The sequence below is a fragment of the Dermacentor andersoni genome, chromosome 3, assembly GCF_023375885.2.
Source record: "Dermacentor andersoni chromosome 3, qqDerAnde1_hic_scaffold, whole genome shotgun sequence".
In the NCBI taxonomy this organism is placed as follows: Eukaryota; Metazoa; Arthropoda; class Arachnida; order Ixodida; family Ixodidae; genus Dermacentor; species Dermacentor andersoni.
The window spans coordinates 187697406-187711220 of NC_092816.1; the positions used below are offsets into that span (position 1 = coordinate 187697406).

Consider the following 13815-nt stretch of genomic DNA (forward strand, 5'->3'; position numbering starts at 1 on the left):
ACCCTGACAAGAAATATTTAAAAAATGGGAGGACGCCTAAGGTTCGTCTTTAAGAGTGGAATGCGATAGCACTCAAAGATCCCTGGCTACTTCTGACGCCTCCCGGCAACTACAGCTTATGCAACCGTAGTTCTCCTGGAAACGCTGGCGGCGAACGCAGTGCATGAAGCAAGCTTTCTGGTTTCTTTTTAGTGGTGTTGCAAGAAACTGAGTGGGCCGCACCGGCCATACTAAGACCGGCCTCTAACGGCAGCTGGAAAAGGGGTTTGTGTTTGAGTTTCTGCATAAAATATTTATGTTTTCCCGTATATTCAAATTGCAATCTCACGCCATCATGTCTGTCGATGTGTAATCGTACTTGACCAATTTTCCGACGCATTTTACTCTGAGAAATTCAATTAGTTCTGTAACGCCTCTGCATCACGCGGAGGGTTTGCGTGGTTCGGGGTGATTTTCGCGGCCACGGACGCCCACGCGGACATCAACGCCGGATTTCCTGCGAGACGGAGCCTTCAGCGCTGTCGCGTTAAACAAGCACAGTGTACCTGTTATGCGCCGGTATTTACACTTCGAGACGTTAAATAGGTCCCCAAGTTGAAAGCGCGCAACGCTTTTATCGTCCGTTGATTGAAGCACTGATGGGAATTTATATCACAGAGCAAAGGTGCGAGGCTGTGAAACAAATCGCAGTGGAGAGTTCCGAATGAATTTTTACCTCCTGGGTTCCGGGTTTGCAGGTTGCACCCGAAGATGCTACGTGGACTTTCCACTGTTGCTCGCCTCGGTATGCGACTGCCGTTGTGGAAATTTAACTCACACACTAGCATGCAGCAGCAGAATGCAGTGAAGCCTGTGCCACCTGCGTGGGCTTTACCTACACCGAGCGCAAACGCGAACGGTTCACCTCGCGTTACGTCGTGCCTTACAGGTACTGTCAATCGGCTGTCCGCTTCGCGAGTTGAACACACAGACGTGGCGTTGGCACTTACGTGTCCTCTGGGGTGATGGACTCGACGTCCCTCCTGGAAGAAAAACCAAACAGTAGAGGACTCATTGCGGCTGCAAAAATAAATGTCCGGAGACTTCCGCAACCTGTTTTCCCCATGAACTACAATCACTTCATGTATTGCCGAACATGCGCAAGACTTCCTAGTGTGGCTCAACTTAAGCGAGTGATGAAGAATTCATATTGCTTAGAGAAAGACTAAAAAGCCAGGTTAACGAGGTTTATCAGTGGTTCCGCGTGTTGCAAAGCAGAAATGTAGTTTATATATTCGTTACTAAGCAGTTTAAAACAACTTTCCCGCGCGCAGTGTGTTTGTAATAGATCCACCTATGCGAGCCACCTATGTACACAGTAGCAAGAACTGTGAATCGCGAAACTAACATTTTATTGGGCGAGTTTGCGCCGAGAAATTATAGTGACAATCAAAGCACAACAATAGGAGCTAGCAAAGTCGGTCACCGTCGAAAATCTGACCTACGGGCAACAAGCGCCGGCTGTATACAGGGTATCCCAACTATCATGCACCAAGGTTTAGAAATATGCGAATGCCACGTAGCCGGACAGAACCAAGGTAATGTCGTTTTCCGTCGCTGGAGATGCTCAGATTATTCCTTTAATTCCGCCTAATTACATAATTAGTCTTAATTAATCAACTTGACAAATATTATAATTAGATGAAAAGTGTCAATGAGAAAATTGTACAGCAACATGAAAAGCTCCCGGTACAGCTTTCTGTTACTCAACGCGTGCTACATAAGTGTTTTTCCAAGCGTGAAAGGAGCCCGCGAAAACACGCAATGTTCCTCGAACGGCCAGTTCGCGTGGCGATCACACGCACGCACACTTCACATAGGAGCTTTACGTTCGTGCCTGTAGCTCCAGTCAGTAGCCATCGTAGCGGCGACGACGCTGCGTCTCCACGTGCCGCCACTTCCGCCACCCTCATTGCCCAGTGATTCACGTCTTGCTCCTAAAAGTACATGTCCGCATGTCGCTCCGCGGCACAACTGGGCACGACGAAGGCAGTTTGGAAGGGAAACGTGGGAAGCCTCGCAGGCGAGCACCAAGCATTGTGCGCAATGTGAGCATAGCTTTCGCGAAGGACCCCGCTTTCACCGCCGGCGCCGCAGGGTCTAGCGATTCCTGACCCTCCTCACCTGTAGTGAGAGGGAGAGGTGTCGCCAGACCTGGCGGCGCCGGCGACATCGCGAGATGCCAGCATATTCGATACCGAGTGCCGGGTTTGTTCGGTTCCGTTAGCGTCAGCGTGGCACCCAACTTTCTTTGTAACGCACGCACGCATGCTGCTTAAAATGAAAGTTTGCGCTGTTGCCTTGTTCGAATGTGTTCACCGTAATTGAGAGAAAATGTCGATGTCACGGCCTGGAGTGTCCATATAATAGCTCTCGCAATACAATATTCCGAACGTACTGGCACAAATGTAGCATAGTTATAAGGTACTTCGTAGCGCGGAGCTCCGAAATAATTTTGACCACTAAGGGTTCTCTCACGTGCACATCAGTCTCAGTACACTGGCGATTGGCGCTCGTTTCTTTGGGCGGGGAGTGCTACTTGTTGCTTCACCCCATATCAGGACGGCGAAATGCACAGAGGAAAAAAAGCGCCGATACGAGCTGGTGAAACTGCTTTGAAGCTGGCTGCTCTAAAGAGGCAGCTTTGAAACTGGCTCAGAAAATTTTAAACCCACAACCGGCAAATTTCTCCCAGAGTTTACTTGTTCTCCATGACTCACGAGTGTTAATCTACTTCCATATAGGCGTAGCTCGGCAGGGTTTTTAGAGTAAATGAAGAAATCGCCACACTCTGCTGGTTAATGCTGTTTGTATAACTTTTCGAATTCCCCCTTGCGTTCCTATTTGTAGCCGATATTCTCCAGATTCCGGTACAATATTTTAGTTTTAGTTTTTAGTGCTATTACAAGGTTTCACCATGCCCACTGGTGTCAATAATTTGTTTTCAGACTGGCCACATGGTTGTCTGCAAGATGTTAATGAAAAAGGCGCTAAGGGATGCAACTGGGAACAAATCATGACATTCTGGTTACAGACGTGTAGTTAGTAGCGCCCCCCCCCTCCAATGTAGGAACTTGGATCCACCTCTGCATGCGAGGATCTTTTGCAGAGACATTCCTCTTCTACGTACTCACTTGAATGTAGCGAGTGTATGTCTCCAGATAAAAAAAACTAAGCATTCGAGAAAATTGGCTCCGCGGCCTCAGTTTTGTACGATGCTTTTTTGCCGACTGTAATGTATTTCGGCGCTTTTCTTGTTCTTGAGTGGCCGCGTTCGACACTTCACCCGACGCTGAGCGGCTTTTGACCACTCACAAAAGCGAAAAGCGCAAAACACATTAGCATCGCGAAATGGCATCGCTACAAAATTGTGACCCATCCCGCAATTAGACCCACATACAACTTGAGCAGTCTTTTGCGAATCAGTAATATGTCATAAAGCAGCGGAAAACCTTTTTTTTTTGTCGCCTCATCCAAGCCGCGACAACAGTACCACAGCGCCTGAGAGCCTCTCCGACGCCTCGGTTACGAGCGCCGAGGCGCGGAACAGGGGGCGGCCACGCCCCTCTCTGAAAGTACGTTCTCTCCGCGCTATCTCCGGTGGATACGTGCTACGATGTGGATACAGATATTGATAATGTCGTTCTCCCAACGCTAATCTCCTCAACTGTCCATATCACAGACATACACCGTCTTGGACGGTCAAGGTGCATAAAACTCATTTTTGAGGGAGAGACCTTACCAACACATGTCAAAGTGGGTTATGTGCCACATCCTATCCGTCCATACATGCCTAGACCCTTGCAGTGCCGTAAATGCCAGAAAATCGGGCATGTAAGTGCTGTGTGCGTGGACAAGATGACATGTCCGCGCGGTGGTGGTGATCACGATGAGTTGGCGTGTGCTGGCTCTGACTTGAAGTGCCCTAACTGCGATGGGCCGCGCGAGGCAACGTCGAAGGACTGTCCAAAATTAAAGACTGAAATGTCCGTGCTAAGGAAAATGGTACGAGATCGATCTACACACAGAGAAGCGGCTACCAAGGTCCACCGCCACCAGAGGCGCTCACGTAATCGCAGAAGGAGATCAGCATCGACAACAGGACAACCTTTACTCCAGAAAAAGTCGTCGCGCGCTCCTGCTAGTCCTCAAACGTCAGAGCCACCTTTAACCACGTCTACTCTTCTGAACACCAAGGACATTACTATATGGCCTTCCCTGCCATCTCGGAGTACAGAAGTGCAGCCGGAACGCCAGCGTGAACATGAACCTTCATCGTCGGATGGGCAAATCAAGGCAATGCTTGCACAGTTGATTCGTTCCTTGCGAATGCTGCTCATAGGAGTTAAGACGCCCGTTGCCAGGGCTCCGGTGCAAATTCTCGACGCACTAGAACCAGTGCTTGCTGCTGTATAAAAGCTAGCAAAGGCCATGGCATCATCAACTTCAAGGTTGTCACTACAGGAAAGGATAAGCGGTTCCGTAATATTCCAGTGGAACGCACGAGGTCTACAGGGTCGCCTGGGAGATTTTAAACAGAGAGTGCTCAAGCATCGGTTTCCAGTTACCGTAATATGCGAGCCAAATATGACACCGCCATTTAGACTCTCTGGATACGAACAATTCGCGTCTGGGACAAGTGGAAATACTAGCAAAGCTTTACTATGTGTGCGATGTGACCTCACGTATTCGCTAAACCAAGTGCCGGTGCATAACAGCAACGAGTACGTCTCTATAACACTGAAGCTAAAGCGCCGGATAATCTCGATAATCGGTGGCTATATTTCTCCCAGGGGAAGATTTGACTCTGGACACCTGAAACTTGTTCTTGACTCTTGCCAAGGACCTCATATTATTGTAGGCGATTTCAACGCGCACCACCAGCTTTGAGGTAGTAGGATCACAAATCTTCGAGGAAGACAACTTCTTGACTTCACAAGCAGCAATGGTCTTGACATCCTGAACGACGGCTCACCAACATTTCTACGTGGAACAACGTACAGCATCTGTCTCGATTTAGCTATCGCTTCACGATGCCTTTCGTCTTCTGCTACCTGGTGCATAGATGCTGAAACGTATGGCAGTGATCACCTACCTACTTATGTACAACTGAGATGGTTTACAAGACTTCCAAGTTCTCATACAAGACGGACTGACTGGGATGCTTTTCAGAACAAGCTATAAGAATCCAGCAACTGTATAATTGCACCGAAAAAGATTAAAGAGCGCATTACAGCAGCAATGCACGCAACAACACGCATCATCCAAACATCAAATTCAAGAACATCCGTTGACGTTATATATGAAGAGCTGCGGGCAGTCCGACGTCGCGCCCAGAGGAAATACTGGCGAACTAAATTGATATCAGACTTGAGGACGTTACGCCGTGTGCAAAAGAAAATTCAAAGATACTTAGACAAGCTCAACAGACAACGTTGGAGGTCCTTTTGCACGAGCCTGGACCCAAGAAAACCGTTGTTTACAATATGGCATGTTGTACGAGCACTACCATCTTCTCCCAACAGCTACGTCCCTTCCGAGCTTTGGCTGTCATCCAGATGCGCAGTGAGAAGGAAATCGAGGAAGATTTCTGCATACACCTCTCCGGATCTACAACATCGGTAGCTTCAGTGCTCAGGTGTGCTCCTCCAACAATGGACGATCGTCTCGAACTCCCATTCACGCTGCAAGAGCTACGTGCAGCGATTTCCTCTTCAGGACATTAAAGTGCGCCTGGTCGTGATGGCATTACCTATTCTACCTTGCGCCATCTAGGCCCTCGAGCGACTGAAGAGCTTCTAGCTTTATACAATCTCTCTTGGTCCTCGGTAACTGTGCCTGCACACTGTAAGACAAGCGAAATCGTGGCATTATTGAAACCAGGCAAGACACCCCATGCTATGCTTTCCTACAGACCTGTGGCGCTTGCCAGTTGCATAGGTAAAACCATGGAACGCATGGTTTTGACGCTCCTGGAGTGGTTTTTGGAGAAGCGCAATATATATCCAGACGCAATGACAGGTTTCCGAAAGGGTTGGTCGTCAATCGACAGCGTCATTGACCTAGTAACAACTGTTGAACATCAAAAACGTCGCCGTCGATTAACGACTGCTGTCTTTCTAGATATCAAGGGTGCTTTTGACAACGTTCTACTTGATGCAATTTTAAATGCCCTAGAAAAATGTGGCGTCGGGGGACGTTTGCATCAGTGGATAGCCAGCTATCTTCAAGAGAGAACGATATTCATGACAACTCCAGTCGGTGAAACAAAGAACCACCCCGTCTATCGTGGAGTGCCTCAAGGAGGTGTATTGAGCCCAAGCTTATTTAATATCGTTCTCATTGGACTGGTCAAAGAACACGCAGGCACAGTCTCAGTCTCTGTGTACGCAGACGACATCTGTATAGAGACCACGAGCTTAACGCGCTTGCAAGTGCAAACGAAGCTGCAGCGCGCGGTGTCAATAACATCGACATACCTAAACAGTCGCGGACTGCAGCTCTCACCGGAAAAAAGTGTAACCATGGCATTTACACGGAAGTCAATGGCCTGCTACCCCATTATAATTGATGGGAAGATTATACCTTCAGTAACCCACTACAAGTTTCTCGGAGTCATCATCGACCGTGACTTACCTTGGTCGAGGCACCTCTCTGGATTAAGAAAAAAGCTGGACAGCTTTACTCAGATCATTCGATATATGTCTGGAAAATCATGGGGACCATCCAAATCATCTCTTCTGCAGCTCTACCAGGCACTTTTCGTTGGGTACTTCCGCTACAGTGCGCCTGTACTTTCTCGGGTTAGTGCAACTGCTGTAGGCACACTTGAAAGGACTCAGGCTCGCGCACCGAGAATTTGCCTAGGACTACCACGATGTGCGTCTACTTGGGGTACTATTGCATAGGCACGTGCGTGCCCAGCTCGAGTTTATCTGCAACGTAAGCCATTGCGAGTGCATCTATGGCTACTGACTAGACACAGGAATCATCCACTCACGAACGTCACAAGCGTACGGCCTGTGTCCGCCTACTCAGAAGCCGTGTTGTTGCAGCAAGACTGATTGCCGTCGGACTTCGAACCGTATGACATACCCGAAGTTCCACTCTGGATGATGCCAAAGCCAACGGTGAGACTCTCAATCCCTGGAATAATGAAGAAGTCGAAAATGCTGCTTGCTGGCCTCAATCATTTCGCGCTATCATACATTGCTTACATGTATGGATATTACGAACATGTTTTTACAAATGGTTCTGTGACACAGACCTCTTCCGCGGCGGCCTACACGGTACCAGGAATGGGGATCGCACAATGGTTCAAGATAGGACACAGGACGTCGTCTACAGCAGCTGAGTTGACCACAGTTCGAGAAGCAGTTCACCGCATACTGCAACAGAGTCTCGAGAAGTTGACAGTGTTCAGTGACTCAAAACCAGCACTGCAACTCATCAGCAATTATATGAATGACAGAACCGCATATAGTCCTCTGGTTTATGACATCATGTCTCTGCTTGCTGAGGCGTCTCATTCCGGGCACACCATCGTGCTGCAGTGGATTCCTGGCCATTGTGGAATAGCTGGAAACGAACAGGCTGACGCGGAAGCAAAAAAGGCGCACACTGACGGAACCATTATAAAAATTCATTTTTCCCGGTATGACATTAACGCCTTGCTCCATACCTCCATTAAAACTTCTACGGCGGGACATTGGGACAACCCCGAACATCGACAAGAGCGCCTCCATTGACTTGACGCTGGATTACAATTCCGGCTTCCACTTCGGTTGCGGAGAAGCCAGGAAACACTCATTCATCGATTACGGCTGGGTGTGGCATACACCCACCGATACCTTCACAAGACTGGACAAGCATGGGACCCTCAATGTAGCGTCTGTCGCACTCTCGAGACAATAGCTCACGTACTTTGCGTGTGCCCTCCATATGCGGCCGAACGAAGAAGACTCAAATCTACTGTTGACTGCTTGGACTCCCGCCCCTTTTCAGAAGAAAAGCTTTTGGGCGCGGGGAGGAGTGCTGACTGTGCCCAACGTGCCATAAGATCTCTTTTGAACTTTTTAAGTGAGACTGGTTTAGACGATCGCCTCTAGAAGCTGTGAGACGTGCAGTCAGTGCGAAATGTGTTTGTGCAATAACTTTTTGAGACAAGATTACTTTTTGTATGGACAAGATTACTCTTACGTGTATTGCGCCTTCAGTGCGCATCCGCATCTTGAACAACGTGTATATAGTATCTCATTGTACTATAACATAATCAACAGCCACCTGCCTTTCCCTGTATTTCCGACTTCCCCTTTCTCCAGAGAAGAGTAGCAGGCTAGAGACTAGCTCTCCAGGCCGACCTCTCCTCCTTTCTCTTCACTAAAATCTACTCCTCCTCCTCTCCGTGCGATTCGGACTGCTGGAGGTAATCCAGCCGGTGCACGCAAATATAGAATGCCATGTTTTCACACATCGTAAATAATATATTGCCATATTATAAATAGTGATAGGATCCTTCTAAAAAATATAGGCCTACGGAAGGAATTTAGCACATTGCCGATACACTTTGCACTTTGCACTTTGCCGATAGCACTGCGATACAAGATGCAAATGCTTCTTTTTACATCACATTTTGAATATTTAAGTCATAAGAAAGCAAAAGGTAGCAAGGTGGCGGAGCCATTGTGGTCGCCATGCGGGAAAGAAAAAAACTAAGAGGGAGCGTCACGTGACAATCTTGAAGCCTAATCATAAGAAATGTTGAGGATAAAAATTCACCGACGATTGCGACACTGCGAAATTTGAGCCCAGCGCTATAGTGTTTTCATTTCGTGGGATAAAGGCTTGCGCGGACACACTGTCTCGTGAGCCGCGTTGCAAACGGAGCTATAGGTGTGACGCAACTGCCTCGCTAATCGGAAGATCGCGAGAAGAAGCGCGTGTGTCAGCGCGATGCACAGCAGCCGCAAGAAACAACCTCCGCTCATGCTGCGCTTTGTATGCGGACGACTCGCGCTACTCAGGCGCCGTCTCGTAGCCGTCTTGGCCGCGAAGCCCCTCGTGCATGGCATGCATTACGTTTTATTGCGAAAGCAATAGTGCTCGCACTTTCGGCGCATCGGTGGTCGTGGCGCCGCCTTACATAGCTGCGCGTCACGTGCCCGTGTGACGTCACGCCAGACCGAGAGACGGGGCCCCAGCTCGCGGCATCCATGGTGGAGGCCAAGCCTTGCGCGCCGCTGCTGCGGCGCTACCGAGAGAGGCCGCTCGCTGGTGTGACGTCACGCTAGGAGGTTAAATGGGGCTAGAGCTAGGCTCCTCGCAGTGGTCGGCGCGCTGCCTTGCGCTATGTCGGATGATGTATAGCCATAAGTTTAACAAAGAGCAACTATGTCCACACCATCAGCCGAACCAAGGCGCAGCCAAGGGTATTGCTTTCGCAATCTTCCAGGCTTAACCAAGATAAGCCTTCAGCCAATTTTTTCTTTGACCATCGCTTAGTGTCCTCTCATGCTGAGGACAAAGTATTAGTGAACTTTTGTCATTATTAACACGCGCCGCTTCTTTAGATGCTGCGCAGACTGAAGGCGATAAGAAAACGAATCCAAGAAAGTGTTTCGATTTCCACTTAGCTCACTGCACCAGCGTCTTACAGTTTCCGATGCATTGGCCCGATACAGAAAGCTCTGAGAGCCTAGTTCCCCAAAGCACAGTCAATTTCATTTTTCACTCAAGCACGGTACGCGATCACAGCCCGCTAACACGTTCATCGCTCGGCATGTCTACCATGATCTTGTGGAGAGACGGTGCGTGCAATGAGTGCCAAACGTAACGTGCTAACGTATAGCAGGTATCACGCCAGTCTAAACATTTAATGACACGTACAATAGAAAAGCGCGTCTATAAAAATGCAGGAAGTCGGAGCTTGCAACTCACTCGTATGCACTGGGAGTGAGGGTATCGTAGGGGCTAGGGCCCGAAGGCGACATGGGGTACATGTCCTCCCTGCCGGCGGCCATGGTCCCTGGGCCGCTGCTGCTTCTGATGTCGCTGCCTCTTTGTCGCACTGCACGTGAAGGCCACAAAAAATTAATGGAAGACGATTAGAAAGACGCGAAGACGATGGTGAAACAACCATGTAACAAGTGCTAAGGCTCGCTCACAGCGAGACATTCGCCGTCTAGAGCAGCGCGGAATCCAATTCGGTAGAGTTGAAGGCTCTCTATACTTCGATCAATTTTAGACGCAATTCTGCCGCCGCTGTTGACAAATTGGCTCACCGACGCCCAATTAGAAGGAAATGAGTCATCTCTCATTCATGACACCGCAATAGCGCCGAGCGGCTCGGCACCTCGCACACAACTTCCACGCAAAGGGGGTGCAACCAGACGCTGTGGGAAGTTATTTAGTTGTAAGACCCTCCAAGGTACACAGTAGTACATTGCAGAGCAGAAGGGCCAGAATACAATGCAAGAGTAAAAATACGGTATTATAGATATTCGCACTACATGGCACAATACAAGGTATTGGAAAAAGTAGTAAAATTACGGCACAAACTCCACTGGCGTTGCCTAATTATGCGTAAGCATTGTGCCACTTGCTCATCTTCACGCAGCCCGGTGTCATTATCTATCTTATCAAATTTGATCCAACCAGTACAGACCCTTATCGGTTGTAATCAACCTTATTCGACTATATCCGAGCTTTATCACGTGTTATTAATTTTATCGCATTCGATCAAGCCCTTATCAACCCTATTTGGTCCTTATCAACCTTATCGCAATTGATCCGACCCGTATCAACCCTCATACTTCCTTATCAACCTCATCGAACATGACCCAAACCTCATCAGCTTTTATCGGTTTGTAGAAACAGAAGGCCCACAAAGAACTGCCATTTGTTAAACAGATGACCGCGTTAATGTCGCGGTTGCCATCGTCGAGCCTATATGCCTGATGGTGCTAGTCCAGTCTCTTCTTCCACGGCGGGGCTCTATAAGTACTGTCCACTACATGGCTCTTATCCTAGGGAAGAAGGCACAGTCATTGAGCGGCTTAAGTTGTGGAAATGGCGCTGCCAGAGCCTACATGAGCCGGCTTCAAGTGATCGATGGAAATTGTCTCTTCGCGTCCTTTGACAAAAAGCGTGAAAAACTTGACTTGGCGTCACGCTTGAGGACTCTGAAGGGGCCGTCGAAAGGAGCTTGTAAAGGAGCGCGAGTAAAGTCGTGATGGATAAATACGTGATTGCTACGAAGTAAAGATGGGCTCATGTAAGCATTTCTGCGGTCGTTACGAAGCCGCAGTGGTATAACAGCTGCCATTGTAATGTGAAGGCGGCCGGCGTAGGATATTAGGTCAGCAAGTGACCTAATATCCTAGTGACCTAATATCCTAGTGACCTAATACCTAGTGACCTAATATACCTAGTGACCGTCGTATTGCAGCGAAGAAAAATTAAAACGTGATTACCTTAGGCGATAATGAAATTAGCAGAATCTCGCACTGTTTCTGCATGGCACAAATTGCTGGAAGGTAATAGCTGGGGAAAGTAGGCTATGCTGACCTGGTTCCTCAAAGTGCGAGCTGTCCCGAGAAAAGAAGGAGAGCTAAGTGTCGCGTGGCCCAAGCGCCGAGTATTTCAGAGGGATTGCTGCCGTCGGAATGAGAGAAGTATGCGTGCGATCGTCACCTTGTGGTTAAAAAACATTTTAAGAATGGTGGGCCAGTGGTTAGACCATCAGGCTAGTGTGCTCCGCGGCCGAGGTTCGATTCCACCATAGGTCATAAATTATTTTCGTTTTATAAAGCAACGCAAGACAGGAACCAACCCCTAGCTACCTACCGTGAAGTGCGAAGATTGCGGGAAAGAATGCCTCGCATTATTTGCTTTACCTATCAACTTGTGTACCAAAAACGCGACATCAAAATTTCACTGGGGCACGCTGCAGTTCAGTGGTTCGGAGAACCCGGTGTATTGGTACAGAATATATGCCGCCGTATACTAAGAACTTAATAACAGTGTACGGTTGCGGTTGAGCTAAAAGCATAATATGCGCAAATCTTCTCGAAACCGCGCACAGAATGGCTCATTGCTCGATGACATGAAAACGTACCTGTCAGGACGGCTCAAATTACTTGGGTAAGGTGTCCAGGTCTCTTTGTCAAGCAGCAAGCAACACGGGTCGACTTTCCTGCACATCGACGTTCCCCGAAATTGGAACGTAGAGCGCGCAGACCGTGTCCCACAATGTGTGCAGAGCCCTTGGAGCAGCTTGCTTCTTCTGCATCTTCTTTCACTGCACGGGTGGGAATGGCTGCTTCGCATGGTGCCACTATATGTTACGGTCAATCTCAACAGCAGATGTGCAGCACTTCCGGCGCAATAATTTCTGCTATCGTTGAAGTAAGGACGGATATAATGCAGGTAGGAAAGTCTCACTCGGTCACCTGTCGAAGTCATTGACTTGCAGCCACATCTCTGCAGAACAGCGCGCAATAATATAAAGACGGTTCTTCTACTGCACGAGCTTTGTTCGCACACGCTTAGTTATCGCAAATGTGGGGACAGAGACACCTGTCAAGCAAATTCCTTTAGTCTGTGTCTCCTCTTGAAGCTTCAAGAAAAATTTCAATTTCTATGTAAGGACGTGCATGAAGTGCCGACTTCCTCCAAGTGTATATTGTCACCTTGCAGCAAAGGTAAAGAAAGACACGGCGCCAAAACTGATATACGAGCTTACCACTTTATTGGGCTATCCTGTGCCCAGCAAAATCAATAACGCCCAGCACACTGAGGGCAGCGACCACCACTCATCGATTGTCGAAAATCTCATTTGCAGATCGCACACGTCCGCTATTTGTAGATGGCTCATCAACCCTTCCTGAGAAATCGCTGATGCTCGCGTCAGTTCTAGAATGTACCCCGCTATTTGTGTTGTGCACGCAATGTGTGTGATCATGCAACGCTCGGCTAAACACGTACATAACAGAGAGAACCCGCGATAACATTCGAGGAACTTCCGATACAGAAAAGCCTATTTTCCGCTGCGTGATAAGTTGCAATATTTATTAGCTGGTGAAGTGCGGTCACTGCAAAAAGACAAACAAGTACGCGTGTCAATACTATAAATATCAAAAATTTAATAGGCTACGGTGCTTTCTGAAGGGCTTTGACTGGCTCGGTTTTCTTGAAGACAAACATTATTTAGAGAGTTTATTTTTCTTGTTCATCATTTTGATGTGTTCTGGTCCCATCCACGGTTTCCTAATGCTTTTCTTTCGTTTGAAACATTTATATGGAAAAGAGGCGTCATAAGGTTCTGAAAATATGGACAAAATTCAGCGTAGGCATCAGTATTATTGATCTTGGTATACACCGCGGACCAATCGGCTTTGCTACTTCAGACCCGAAAGGAGTACTTATTTTGCTTCGACAGGCACCTGTATCTTACAAAAGTTTCGGGAACATCATCTTGTGGCTTAGGAGTTGAATCCGTGATTGCGATATGCAATGGTCGCTTATATCTGAACATATCGTACTGATACTGTGGACAGAAACATCTAAATTCTAAACATCTAAACGACGCCCTGAAAACCGCCAGGATTCTATCAATCAGCTGAGCAGAGTGCACATTCTCGCCAAGGAAGTTTGCGTTCAAGTCACCTCTAAGAAGCATGCTTGGCTGAGCGTGGCGTATTCTAATACTTCGTCTAAACAAACCTAAGAAATCTTTCCTGGGGGGGGACGGTATAGCACGGTAAAAATTTCAGTTTG

General features: G+C 48.1%; 1 long non-coding RNA gene across 1 annotated transcript; it reads right to left on the bottom strand.

Annotated features, from left to right (window-relative positions):
- Positions 1 to 989: 989 nt before the first annotated feature.
- LOC129382940 (uncharacterized) lies at positions 990 to 12330 on the bottom strand. Its single transcript, XR_008610913.1, has 3 exons — positions 12155 to 12330; positions 9976 to 10105; positions 990 to 1022 (listed from the first exon to the last, which is right to left on the bottom strand). It is a non-coding gene; the product is annotated as an uncharacterized lncRNA (long non-coding RNA).
- Positions 12331 to 13815: the final 1485 nt, after the last annotated feature.